Source organism: Tenrec ecaudatus, chromosome 6 (assembly GCF_050624435.1).
Source record: "Tenrec ecaudatus isolate mTenEca1 chromosome 6, mTenEca1.hap1, whole genome shotgun sequence".
NCBI classification, from domain to species: Eukaryota; Metazoa; Chordata; class Mammalia; order Afrosoricida; family Tenrecidae; genus Tenrec; species Tenrec ecaudatus.
This window is the reverse complement of record NC_134535.1, coordinates 144,740,832-144,755,886: the sequence shown is the minus strand read 5'-3', so window position 1 is coordinate 144,755,886 and position 15,055 is coordinate 144,740,832. Positions and strand designations below refer to the sequence as shown.

Below are 15,055 nucleotides of genomic sequence, written 5' to 3'. Positions count from 1 at the left end.
ATCTGCCTATCATAGGTTGTTAATAACCTTTCCTCCAATACTGATGTAACCCTCTCCTTCATGTAACCCAACTTCTCGGGTGATTTGTTCGGCATACAGATTGAATAAATATCATGAGAGCATACAACCCTGTTCCACACTTTTCCTTATTTTCAACCATGTAGTATTCCCTTCTTTTCTTCCCACAACTGCCTCTTGATCCCTGGACAAGTACTCATGACCACAAGGAAGTGGTCTGAATTTCCTATTCTTCTCAAGATTATACATCATTTTCTATGATCCAGTCATATGCCTTGGCCTGGTCAATAAAACACAAGTAAACATCTTTCTGGTTTCCTTGCTCTCAGCAAACATCATCTGACATCAGCAATGATATCCCTTGTTCCACATCTTCTTGTGATTCCAGACAAAACCTCTGACAGCATCCTGTCAATGTATTTCTGCCATCATTGTTAGATGCTCTTCAACAAAATTTTACTTACATGTGATATGCATAATATTATTCTACAATTTGAGCATTGTGTTGGGTCATCTTTCTTTTGAATCCAATTTCCTGGCATAATGAGTAACTGCTTCCAGTGCTACACGGTCATGTGGAAACATTTCAGTCTGCATCCCATCAATTCCTGGAGCCTTGTTGGGTAATGTTTTCAGTGCAGCTTGAACTTCTTCACTCAGCATCATTGGCTCTCGCTCATAGGCTACCTCCTGAAATGCTTGAATGCCAGCTAGTTCTTTCTGGTGCAGTGAACCATAGAGTAGTTAAGGAAAATGGGGGAAAATGATAAAGTCAAAGAGCTGAATAGAAATTTTCAAAGGGCAACTCAATAAGACAAAATAAAATATTATAATGAAATGTGCAAAAACCCAGAGTTTAAAAACAAAAAGTTAAAACACATTCATCATATCTTAAACTGAAATAACTCAAGATAAAATTCAAGCCTGGAGTTGCCATATTTAAAGATTCTAGGTGAAAGTGATGAGGCAGCTGGGAGCTTTTGAGGCCCTGGGCCGCTTGTTTTCTTGTCAGGTTTACTAGCGGCGGCATAGTAGAAAGCTTGAACGATGTCTGAATATATTTGCGTAACAAAGATGAGAATGAGGAACCATTGAAATCCCTTCAGAAGATGGCGGGCACTGTGCCCCTGTTCATCATTACAGCCCCGTTTCCGGGGGCCTGTGGCTTGCACTGCAGGAACCCTGTGTCTCCGTGTATGAGCTGGCAGGGGGAATTCTGCATGCCCCCGATGTTGGCTGGGGGAATCTGGTCTATAGTGTCAACCATTCCAGAAAGAAAAGAAAATTTGAGGAGACAGATGCTTCATCAGCGGTGAATGTGAAGAGAGCTGTCCAGGAAACGTATGATTTGATAGTGTTTGGTCTCCCGTGGAAAACAATTGAGCAGGATTTGAAGGAATATTTTAGTACTTTTGGAGAAGTCCTCATCATGCAGGTCAAGAAAGATATTAAAACTGGCCAAAGGGATTTGGTTTTGTTCCTTTTAGAGAAGATGAGACCCAGGTGAAAGTCATGTCACAGCGACACATGATGGATGGAGGATGGTGTGACTATAAGCTTCCTGAGTCTCAGCAAAGCCCACATGAGCCTTTGGGGAGTGAAAGGTGATCATTGGGCATTGTACAGAAGATGTGACTGCTGATGCGCTGCAGCAGTGTTTTTCCCAGGACGGAGAAGTGGAAAACACGGTCATTCCCAAACCATTCAGTGACTTTGTCTTTGTTACATTTGCGGATCATCAGGCTGCCCAGTCTCTTTGTGGAGAGAACTTGATCATTAAATAAATCAGTGTACCTATATCCAATACTGAACCTAAACACAATAACAATAGACATAAAGAAGTGGGAGATTTCCAGGTGACTTTGGGAATCAGGGTGTATTTGGTAATAGTCAATGGGACGGGACTGGCTTGGGAAACAATCAAGGTAGCAATATGGGTGGGGGGTGGTGAACTTTGGGGCTTTTAACATTAGTCCAACAATGGTGGCTGCAGCCCAGGCAGCATTTCAGTGCAGCTGGGGGATGATGGCCATGCTAGCCAGTCAGCAGAGCCAGTCAGGTTCGTTGGGAAATGACCAAAGTCAAGGCAACACGCAAAGGGAGCCACATCAGGCCTTTGGCTCTGGAAATAACTCTTACGGTGGCTGCAGTTTCTGTGGCCTGTGCTTTGATGCTTTTATAAGAGTTTTAATGTTAGAAATTCTTAAATAATAAATAAATAGAGATTCCACGGGAAAAACCATGAATGGTTCAGGAAGCATGAAATGAAAATGGCAAGAGAGACTGTATTGTAGAGATACACTGAGAGACTATATTGTAGAGATACAATGAGGGTTGAGTCTCTCATCATATTTATTCAAGCTGTACACTGCACAAATAAACAGAGAGGCAGGATTACCTGAAGGAGAATGTGGCATCGTACTGGAGGGAAGCTTATTAACCACCTGAGATGGGCTGATGACACAACCTTACTTGCTGAATGTCAGAAAGACTGAAATGACTGGCTGGTGAAGATCAGAGATTGCACCCTTAAGTTCAGATTGAAAACCAATGTCAGAAAGACCTAAATTCTCATAATTGGACTCAGATATAATATCAGGAGAAAAGGTTGGAGTTGTCAAAGATTTTTCTCTTTTGGCTCCATAATGGTCTTGGAAGCACCAATCAATGGATCAAAAGACAAGTTGCATCGGGTAAATCTGCTGCATAAGACTTCTTTAGAAATATAGAAATGAATAGTTTTATTTTTATTTTAAAAAAAGATTTCTTTGGAGTACATAAAGAAAGGATGTTACTTTGAGGACTAAGGTGCACCTGACCCATACTATATTTTCAATTGTCTTGTATGCATGTGAAAGTTTGACATTGAATAAGGAAGTGCCAAGAATAAGTTTTGCATTTGAATTGTGATGCTGGTGGAAAATATTGGAAGTAACATGGACTGCTAAAAGGGCAAATGGATCTGTCTATGAAGAAGTTTGGCCAGAGTGCTCGTTGGTGACAAGGATAGTGAGACTTCGTCTCAGGTTATTTGAACATGTTGTCCGGAGAGACTAGTCCTCGGAGAAAGACGTCAATCTTGGTGACATAGAGGGGGAGTGAGAGAGAGGAAGGTGCTCAACAAGATGGATTGAAACAGTGGCGGCCACAAAGGGCTCAAGAACAGGAATAACTGGGAGGTGGCACAAGGCTGGTTTTATTCAGTTTCACATAGGGTCTCTAGGGTCAGAAACAACTCTATGGCACCTAGCAACAATGACATTATTCCTTTCCAGCACCACTTGATTGAGTTAACTACCTTCGCATGACTCAGCAGCCCACCCAACATGATCAGCTGCACCATGATGCAGCAAACAATTGCAGGCCACCAAAACAAAAAACAAAAACAATTTCAGGCCACCAAAAAAGAGAATTAGCACAAAGAACTGAATAAAACTCAGATCCAATGTATAGTCTGAAGAAAACGACATATGACGAACAGAAATATAATACAGAAAAATTATATTGAGGTACTTTCAACACATGGAGGAAATGCTCAAGCAAATAATAGGAAAAATGAAACATTACACCAATTAGAATTCCAGAAGATACATCATAAGATAATAGAAATAGACAAAACAGTAAAAGATCAAAGTAATAGCATTGAAGGGAATCCAGGGTGGACGATAGCTTCAGGACCAGGGGTGTGAGGGGCGATGCTGGGAGAGTAGAGGGTGAGTGGGTTGGAAAGGGGGAACTGATTACAAGGATCCACATGTGACCTTCTCCCTGGGAGATGGACGGCAGAGAAGGGGGGGGAGGGAGACTCCAGATAGGGCAAGATATAACAAAATAACAATCTGTGGATTATCAAGGGCTCATGGGGGGGGGGAGCGGGGAGGGATGGGGAAAAAAAGAGGACCTGATGCAGAGGGTTTAAGTGGAGAGCAAATGCTTTGAGAGTGATTAGGGCAAAGAATGTACGGATGTGCTTTATACAACTGATGTATGTATATGTGTGGATTGTCATAAGAGTTGTATGAGCCCCTAATAAAATGTAAAAAAAGAAAAGAAAAGAAAAAGAAAAGCTGACGTAGTGACCTGAAGGCAGTTCCCTCATTTACAAAATACAGGAGAAACAATCATACAAAAAAGCAAAGGAGCCCGTTGAAAGTCTAACAATTTTGTGAGACACTATCAAGAGGAACAGCATACTTCTCATTGGGATTCCAGAGCAGCACAAAGGAAAGTACTCTACTTAGAGAATAATACACTAAATCATGGAAGAACATGTTTATAACATCATAAAAAAAGGAGAAAATAACTGTTAAAAAACCGAGAATCCCAAACAGAATAGAGCCCTAAAAGGAAAGCATTGAGACATATCAAACTCTCAAATTTCAATGAAATAGGGGAATGCAGGGAGCCTCTAGGGAAAAAATGGTAGTTGCCTATAAAGGAAAACCAATAAGAATAAGTTTGAATTTCTCAGCAGCAAGAAGACAAAGCTGTGATACGTATAAAATACTGAAAGGGAAAAAAAAACTGTCAGCCAAGCATTCTACATCCAGTAAAACTATGCCTTTAATTTGAGTGAGAAATAAGGGCATTTCCAGGAAGAGGATAAATTAAAGGAATTGATACCACTAACACCAGCATTACAAAAAAATACAAAGAATCAACAACAGCAGCATACAAACCTGAGAGCAGCATACAGGGCAACACCACCCAGCAATAGACACACAGAAATCAGTACTCAAATCAACACAAATAGAAGAAGAGCAAAGAAATTATTAAAACCACAAAAACAATGTTGTAATGACAGCAACAAACTCACATACATTAATCGTTGTTCCATGGCCACCCCGAGTTAATCGACACTCCTACAAAGGTGCTCAGTGAACATCAATGGAAATTCATAACCAGAGGATGGAGGGATATATCCAATTCAGAAGCCCCACTAAGTGAATCAAACTTTACCCCCAAACACGTCTATTACAGATAAAAGAACTGAAATACTCCTTTGGACTTAAATCTGAAACACCCTGGGGTGAAAAATCGATTAAAGGAATTCCAAGGACATAGATTCTGAAGATGCTGGACTTTGGTTCAAGTCTTTCTATCTCAACGTTGCCCAATAATTGGCAACTTAAGAGCAACATGTATTTGCTATTTTCATAATTTTTTGCTTTGGGGGATATGGCTTAGTTCTGCAGACATAATATTGCCGTAGTGAATGAGTGCTATTGGAACTTTTGCCTTGTGTCTAACGCTTATTTTCTTCTTAAGCAGTATTTACTCTGCTGATTTTCTATTCTGTATAAATGAACCTTCCATATCTTTCCATCTAGAAGCTCTCCCATATATGTATATTCTCCTTTCTCAATAGTACTTTTAAATCTATACCATTGACTGATCAATGATTATTATTAGAATGACCAAATATCTTATGTAGGATACTTATATTACTTCTCAGGACGTTGATAATGCTACAGCTAAAGTGGAAGATATAGGTGACAGATACAGATATTTCACTTAGTTCATACCTAATCAGAAACCCCAATGTAAGAATTCTTCCTTATGGTGTGGCCCTGCTCAATATTCCCTATAAAGGATCACTGAAAATATGGGTGCCATAGAAAAGTGTGGTGAAGAAATCAGATGACCCCTGGCTATCAGAAAGAATAGTTTGGAGGCTTAAAGGCTATCTTAAACAAGCGGCCATCTGAGAGAGACAGCAGCTAAATCCACACAGAAGAGTACACAAGTCTGTGTAATTCAAGAACTATAAATAATAAAAATCATGATAAAATATTGGAATAGTATTGCGTGAGTCTGGTTTGACTAGAGAAACAAGTCCAGGACACTCATATATATGTAAGAGAGAGCTTTATATCAAAGAGTAATGGTATATTAAGGAAACATCCCAGCCCATTCCAGATCAAGTCCATAAGCCTGACATTAGTCCAATACCAAACTATAAATTCCTCTTGAGGATCACACAACACATACAATGGCACCAAATGCAGGAAGATCACAGGCCAGTGGCTGGAAAGTCTTGTGGATCCATTGGCGATGGAAACATCTCAGTGTTGGTTTGGGTCTCCATGTGGCTCCTCCAGCTCCATCAGCATATCTCCGTGTAACTTATCCACAGAAATGTCTTGCAGAGAAAGTGTGTGTCCCACCTCCAGGAAGGAAGACAGGAGTTCCCAGAATCCTCAGGAGAAGGTCATGCTCACACAGAAGCTTCCTTTGCTATAACCTGATTGACAGGCTAGACTCCACCCCTTTCCCAAGTTGACAGTAGATTATGTAACTGTCACAAGTAGTAAAGGCTAAATTATGAGAATCTGGTTTACAGAAAGCTATGGATGACAGTGAAAGCTCAGAATCTATTCACAGAATCCCCTTGAGAATTAAGTTTCCATTTAATTCCTTCTGACCATTGGCCATGGATGTGAATCGTCTTGTCCTCAGAGTACAGTAAAAAGTGGATAACTTCCACCCTCCAAAGCAGCCCCTAGAGGAGTAATATCCCTTAGGAGTTTGCCTGGGTGTGTCCTTACTGAAGGTCACCACACTGAGATCACATGGTCATGCGTCCTATCCTGACTGCCTCAGGAAAGCCCCTCAACCAATTTTATGAGCTCCTCTGCCTTACATAGTGCAAGTTTCCCAATCCTGTCCCTAATCTTGGTCCAGGAGTCCCAGTGGGAGCTGTTAGATTAATCTGTCACCAATTATGTTTATGTGACAGTTTCCTTTGGTCTCCCCTGTCCTTTTTAAAGTTATGGATGGCAGCAAACCCTTGACACTATTAGGACCCCTTGCTGATGGTCTTCCTCCATTCAGATGCTAAGTCTCTGCCCTTGTCCTGTCTTTGCCCCATTTAATACTTAATAAATGTTTTCTCGTTAAAAAGTAAGGAGAGACTAGTGGGATCCAAGACTATATGGCTCTCAGGCACCCTCCAGATCTGGAACTGAACTCACTGCTGAGTTAGACCATTACAAACCATTCCAGATCACAAGGAGAGCATTTCCAGAGGACTCGGTTAGTAGGCTAGGGAAGGAGGGATGGCAACTGGAAACACCAGGAGGAAGTCAGAAAACCGAGGGCACATTGAGAGAATTGCCATAGATGCGTTGAGACAACATATGTATGGATTTTTAAGTTAAAAACAGATGGTCTGCTCTGCACACCTTCACCTGATTCACAATGTGTTCATGGGTCAATAGTGATGGACAAATTTCAAAACACATCTCAGACTAAAACAGACTAGACAGAAAGGCCTGGTGACTACCTATAATATTTAACAAATTAAAACCCTGTAGGTTACAATATAGCATTGTCCTATATAATACTGGAAGATGAACCTCCTAGTTTGGAAAGCATTCCAAAAACACAGTGGCTACAGTGGACTTGAGCATGCCAGCAATTAAGAACATGGCTCTGGACAAGACAGACTTTCCTTATGGTGTGCAATTGGTCTCCGCAAGCTCTGCAGACGTTAACAACAAGTGCAGAAGATGCAAGAAACAGTGGGTATCGGTGTGGGGTACGTGAGTGTTTTCTGTACTACCTTTGCATTTTTTCTATCAATCTAAATTTATTCTAAAATTAGAAGTTTATTTTAAAACGTGTTAAGAAGACAAAAAATAGCCCCTATTTTTCCACATTGAAACTCACAGGGGCATCTAATTTAGAAGAGATTTTCTTTCCCCATGTGGTTTACATGCTGTAATTCTAATTTTGTCTGCAAGGTACAAAACACAGATTTTAAGATTATTCCCACATAAATAATTTAGTTTGTGATTAGTGCCAAAGCAGAAAAAAAAAAAACCTGGTGCAGATTATCAAATTACTTTGAGCAAGCTTCTGCAGAAGAAAAAAAAACACTTTGGATAAAGAAAGCATTGCTTAGGGAAACCCTAGAAAAATTACAACACAGGCATTATCACCCAACCAAGCCCACGACAGTCGAGTATATTCTAAAGGACAGAGTAGACTGAGCCCCGGAGTTTTCAAGGCTAGAGCCGTTATGGACACAGACTGCCACGACTTCTCCCACAGAACAGCTGCTGGGTTCAAATCATCGACCATTTGCTTAGCAATTAAGTGTTTTAACTTCTGTCCCACCAATTCCCTTCCTACAAAACCTATATTATATATTTCACTTACTTTTTTATACGTTCCACTTTTATTATGAATTAGGTGAAAGTTTACAGAGCATATTCTCAGATTCACATTCAATAGTTCATAGTCAATTTGTTTCAATTCATCCATTGCAATCCCCTCAGTGTACCATCACTTATCCTACGTCTTCCCTGGGTTTCTTGTGTCCATTCCTTCCTCTTTCCAAAGTCTCTCTACTTTGTCCTTGGATAGATACAACCCTTTTACTCTTAAGTGGTTGGTTATTCTAGCATGGGAGTAAGTTTAGTTCCATATCTTAAGGACAACTGAGGACCATCGTCAAGATTTCCCCAAGTCTCTATCTGAGCAGTGAGCATGGTCTCTTCTATGATTTTAAGTTCTGCTCCACATAATCTCCCACTCTATGATCCTTTTCAGAGTAGTCTGTACCCTCTAGTTCTTCCAGTCTCAGGATTTTGAAGACTGGTGTTTGAAAGGTCCATTACATTGAACGAATTGTATCTACGTCACTTGTGCAATGTACTGAATTACTTACTATGGCCTTCTAGCCATAGCTTCCGTCACTCCCACCAAATGACTTTGCTTTTCCTAATGTGTCTGGCAAAGGATGTAGATGAAGATGCTAACTAGATGGCTTGGAATCATGAAGGTGGATCTTACTACCAAAAAGAAAGGAATGAGTCAGGAGTGTTGTGTGTCCTCTGGACCCTTTGATGCATGTGCATCGAACCTCCTTGATCCAGGAGACGGCCTTAACACCAAAAGAATAGCATAAGAGCAGCAGAACAAGGGTCCGGAGCATGAGAGAGAGATGGACTTTGCAGCCCACAGAGCAAGAAAGGTTGAGTGCTCTTGAGCTGGAGGCTGGGCTGTAGAGTTGGGTGCTTCTGGGAATTTAATTGGGGCTGCTGGGTTTGCTGACCCACAGAGTTAGAGCTGGAGCTGGGCACCTTCAGGTTGAGGTTTACAGCAAAGTAACCTGCTCTTTGGGCAATTATTGGCCACCCTAAAAGAACTTTTTAACAGTGTCTTAGCAGGCAGAGGCTAGGCCAAGTGGCTGAAGGCCAGAGATAGGCTGCCTGCAGACCTGCCAAAAAAAGGAGCTGCCTTGACTGAACCCTGCATCCAGAGCATTTCTCACCTGCATTGTGCCCTCTTCACGTCTCTAAGAAACTCTAAAATCACGAGCATTGTCTGTGAGTTCTGTGTGGTCATTGCAGTGAATTCTCCAACACAACTGAAAAGCAGACTGTCTTGGTAGGAAGGATGAATGGTGGGGCATGTCTGACCTAAGCCCCATAGAAAGTGTCCTTGGGCGGCTGCTACTGCTATTAGTCATCTTTTCATTTCCCCCTATGAAGTTTGAGGAGCTTAGACCCATCCCCATGCCACGTCACATTCTCATTGCTACAACTTGCTTTCTAGGTGAATGCAAATAATGCCAGCATCATGAATTGTGTTTTGAAAACCTATCCTCTTTTTCAAAGGGGAGAATTCAGCAAAGGAGGATATATCGGGCTGCACACTTACATACCTTACTTAAATCTTTTCACAGCTAGCTAAATTTCTCTACAGAATATCAGCGAGGAAGGGTAAGGCATATGCTAAGAAAGCAGCTGACTCAGCTCCTAATGCTCTCTCGCAGCCTCACAAAAATTCATTTTATTGTCTGAAGAGGCTAAACCCTGATAACCTACTCTTCTCCTCTTTGAGGTCATGGGATACACGTGAAACAAAATGTCTGCCTCAGTAAGTCTTCTTTAAACATCTAGCTCTCACGTTACACCAAAAGCTTTGTGAGGGCAAGTTGCTCTTGTTAATTGCTTCCATGTGGTCTTTGATTCAAGATCCCTGGTGTGTAACCGAATAGAATATTGTTCTGTTTTGTGTCATCTTTATGAACTTTGGTATGTTTGAGGTCATTTTGGTAGCTGTTTTGTCAATCATTATTTTGGAAGATTTCCCTCATTTTTGCTGACCTTCTACAATGTAGATGATGTCCTTTCCTAATGAAGTGTCCAAAGCCTCCCACTTCCATGTCTAAGGGCATTCTGGGTATATTTCTTCTAAGACTGATTTGTTTTTCTGGCAGTCATCTGTGTCAACAAATTAGTCAGAGAGCTACTTGGTCAACTGTCTGGAAAAGATCTTTATGCATGTTCATTCCAAATAAAGGTTATGACACAGACTGCAAAAATTACTTAACAATACCATTAATATCACATGCTAGTGAAATTTTGCTGAAGATAATTCAAAATCAACAACAGACATACAGCAACAGGAAACTTCCAGGGGGTTGCAGAAATGATCATGTCTATTTTTCTCACTGCAATATTCCTAGGATTCTGTAAACACACATGATGGCATCTAGTGGGTGCTTAATAAATATTGGTCGAATGAATGAAGGTATTTGTCAGTCATAGGTTAACAGAAATGAACTCAAATTTACAGATAAACTTGAAATACTCTCAAGTTTATGCATCTTCCCAGCAGTGCATTGATACATCTGCTGTGAGTAACATCAAAATTTTGCCTATGGCTCATTAGATTTACTTGTGTGAAGTAAGTAGTTTTGCCTCAAGCCACTCAGTAATGGGGAAGAGAAGTGCTCGGCATTATCTTAATTTCCAAAGTAGCAAAGAGAGAATATTGAAATCAAAGGGCTGTATGTGAGCTTCCAACTGTTCCTTGTCTGGAAGCTAATTTCTCCTGGGACCTTTTTTAACTATGTTGTCTCAAGCTTATGCTAATTCACATAGCTGTGAACCAGGGTCTTATGATTTTAATATCTGGTTCCTAGGATACATTTGTGCAGTCTAGAAAAGTTCCTAAATTGTGGTAAAACTTCTGTTAGTTGTCAAGGAAGATAACATGACCAAAGCTTTGAAGATCTAATTTGTGTTGGTTTAATGCCTATCAATTCATCAGCAAACTCTTGCTCGACAACAGCCACTATCCTACCCTGGCACACTCATAGTCAAGACATTTGTGTGGTGTAAATGTAGAGAGATTGGATCACACATCCTGCCTACTCAAGATTCTATCAAATAACATGAAAGTTACGATTAAACAATAAACTTGCAACCTTATTATGTTGTTTAGGTATTATTCCTGGATAAGAACTCCTCACTCTAAACTCTTAATGTGCCAGAAAGTGTAAGGTTCCCCTAGATATAGAAAGCCTATAGGATCAAATCCAAACCCAGAGAAAAAGTTCAAATGGCACTTTGATGTACACAGATACTGACAGGGAGGTACATGTGGTTCAGAGACAGTCCAAATCCAAAGACAATTGATACAACAAAGTTTTCAAAAACAATTCTACGTTAACAAAGGAGTTACATGGTAAACAGATACCATGGTATTTTTTTGTATGGATTTTTTGTGGCATTTTATTTATTTATTTTTAATCATTTTATTAGGGACTCATACAACTCTTATCACAATCCATACATACATCAATTGTGTCAAGCACATTTGTACATATGTTGCCATCATCATTCTCAAAACACCTGCTTTCCACTTGAGCCCTTGCTATCAGCTCATTTTCCCCTTCCCTTTCTGGCTCCCCCCTCCCCCTGAACCCTTGATAATTTATAAATTATTATTATTTTGTCATATCTTACACCTTCTGACGTCTCCCCTTACCCACTTCTCCGCTGTCCATCCCCCAGCGAGGAGGTTATATGTAGACCTTGTAATCTGTTCCCCCTTTCTCCCTCCCCTTCCCTCCACCCTCCCAATATCACCACTCTCACCACTGGTCCTGAGGGGTTCATCTGTACTGGATTCCCTGTATTTCTAGTTCCTATCTGTTCCAGTGTACATCCTCCGGTCCAGCCAGATATGTAAGGTAGAATTGGGATCATGATATTCGGGGGAAGGGAGCATTTAGGAACTAGAGGGAAATTGTAGGTTTCATCATTGCTACACTGCACCCTGACTGGCTCGTCTCCTCCCCGAGGCCCTTCTGCAAGAGGATGTACAATTTCTCACAGATGGGCCCTGAGTCCCCACTCCACACTCCTCCTCATTCACAGTGGTATGAATTTTTAATTTTTATTCCACACCTCTGGATATTTCTTGACTGCAACCACTGTATTTAAGAGTTATTTTTGTGTGTAAGTAACACTGAATTAAACATAAGTAATAGTATTGAAAGATGATTCATCCCCACTGAACTTTCTCTTCCTCCAAAGATAGAATCACAATGAGAAAAAGTAGAAAAGAGCAGGAACACAGACAGGAGGGACAAACAACCACACTATCCAGACCCTCTCCAACACAAACAGGAAACCAAGCGGACAACATGGCAACCCGAGAGCCTGGAGCTTCCAGGGGAAGGATAAACAAGTCCATCAAATGCCATTGAGAGGAAGAAAGTGAATGAAAACTGTGAACCAGGAGCCATAAAACTGCCAACCAGCAGAACACAGCCATCCACTTTGAATCATGGCAAACAGCATTGTAGGCTGTTCTGCTTGCCCAGGAATGCACCAGCACCCACATCAATTGGCAGTTAGAGAGATGTGACCTCCCTCCCACACTATACAAGGTCTGGGTGACTTGAGGTGCTTCACCTCCCAACCTACCCACTCAGTCACTGATTAATCTCCCCATCTCGTTGTCAGTGCTCTGTCACATTTTCCTTTTATCTTCCTTCTAAATTCTTCTTTCTTCCCACTTCCTGTTTTCTTTATTCCTTTTCTTAAAAAAATTATTAATTGGGACTTACAGTTTCAGCTTCCAAACATCTTTTTTGACATGGATTCCTTGATATGGTCTCCTCTTTACCCAACCACCACCGTTGTACCACCTCTAAAACCTTTGCTGTCCCATAGCTTCATCCATCCTGGGTTTCACATACCGAAAAGTGGAAAAGCATATAACACAGCTTCAAGAGGATGCCCTCCATTAACACCTGTAAGATACACCCCAGGGTGAACATACAAAACCAAACAAAACCATGCAAACCAAATCACAGACAATTTTGGAAACCAGATCCGGTCCAACCTGCAACATAGAGGAGATGTACTGACAATGTTTTCACTGTTCAAGTCAGATTTCTCCCTTTGATTTTCTAGATTATGTCTCCCAAGCACTCTGTTTAGTGACCACTGTCCTCCCACCCTCGATTTAGACAGGGGGATTTTCCAGATGCCTATTTCCTATGTCGTTCCTCATCCTTTTTCTATCCACCCGACCCCCTTCCTCGACCCTTTCTCTTTTTCTGTTTTTGCCCCTCCAGAGTGGCCACTTTCTCTCTCTCCTTATCCTGCCCACACTCTCTGGTGATGTCCCTGTGAAGAGAGTGCTTTGTTTCCACAAAGCTGTGCTTGATGGCAAGCACTTCGGACCGTGGAGTACTGATGATTTATTTTTTCCTTTAAAAAATATTTAAAATATGTTTCTCCTCACCCTCTTAGTTCTTGCCTCTTCCTGCTTTCTGGTTCCTTCTATTTTGAGCCTATGAACTAGGTGTGCAGGCCCTCCCCCAAAGTCAGCGGTGCTCACCTGCCCCTCTGCATGGACAGAAGTACGGATTCACCCAGTGTACAAGCTGTAATTGTGGTTGGCAGCTAACACTGGTATCTGTTTTGGTCATTTTTTTTCCTTCTCAACTTTTACCTCTTTTCCATCTCCATTGTTTTTATTGGGATTTCTTCTTCTTCTTCTTCTTCTTCTTCTTCTTCTTCTTCTTCTTCTTCTTCTTCTCCTGTACTATTTTATGATTTTGTTTTTAATCTGGTAAAGCAAGTGACCCACCTGTATACCTGGTCCTTTACCTTCTAAGGTGCATCACATTTCCACCACAGCCAGGCTTGATAGCTACTGTAAATAGTGTGCCATATTTGGATTTATTGGGGGGTTTCTCCCTAACTTTTCTCTATTTCTTTTCTTTTTCTTTTCTCTTTCTTTCTTTTCAGATTCCTCCCACCTTTTTTTTTTCCTTCTTCTCACCCACACTTTTTGTTGACCTTTTTCCCAGCACTGGGAGCCAACAACCCTACCTACCCATATTCACCATATCTAGTGCCCCACTGAACCCAGAAATTCCAGATCAACAATCGATTAATATCCAACACCCCCAGCCTACCTCAGCTGATCTTCACAATCAGGAATCAGAAATCACGCCAACACTCCCACCCACCAAAGCCATATTTGACAGACAGATGGTGAGCACCTGAGTGTTAATAAACCAGAGACCAGGGTAATACACTCACCCAGTGGCCTGAGTATATTGAAACAAAGCAAAAACATAGGGAGAAGCAAATCAACATACAATTAACAATACAATAAGGTCTCAGAGAGACCAGGCAACTTTAGATCACACACACTCAAATAAAAGACAAGATAGCTAAAACGAGTGATTAAGATATAGAGCTAGAAAACCTTCTGGACTAGAGGAAGAAACACTAATGGAACTACCCCCCCCCCCACGAAATATTTAAAATCATCTTAAGTAATGTAAATGGATTTAACAAAAATCAAAGAAAATGCACACAAAACTCTAGAGGAATTTAAATCAAAGCAGTACAGCAACAAAACAATAAACTATATGGAAATGTTGAAGTCGTGCAAATAGGAACCCTCATATTAATAATAAAATTTCAGAAATAAATAACTCATTGGAAGAACAAGAGAGTAGAATTGAATTTATAGAAGACAGAATTGAGATTGGAGACAAGTCTTTCAATATTCATCTGTTTAAGGAACCACCAAAAAAGAATGACAGTGTGCTAAGAAAGCCTAAGATAAAGATAGTCATCGAAAAGAATAATGTAGATATGATTAGAATTCCAGAAAAGGAAAGAACCAACCAACAAACAAAAACACCAGGAAAATTGTAAAGATTCGTTCAAAGAATGTTTCCCTAATACAATGAAAGTTAAGATAA

At 40.7% G+C, this 15,055-nt stretch overlaps 1 pseudogene; it reads left to right on the top strand.

Annotated features, from left to right (window-relative positions):
• The first annotated feature begins 1,065 nt into the window (after nt 1-1,065).
• On the top strand, nt 1,066-2,229 carry LOC142451696 (TAR DNA-binding protein 43 pseudogene; annotated as a pseudogene).
• The last annotated feature ends 12,826 nt before the right edge of the window (nt 2,230-15,055 follow it).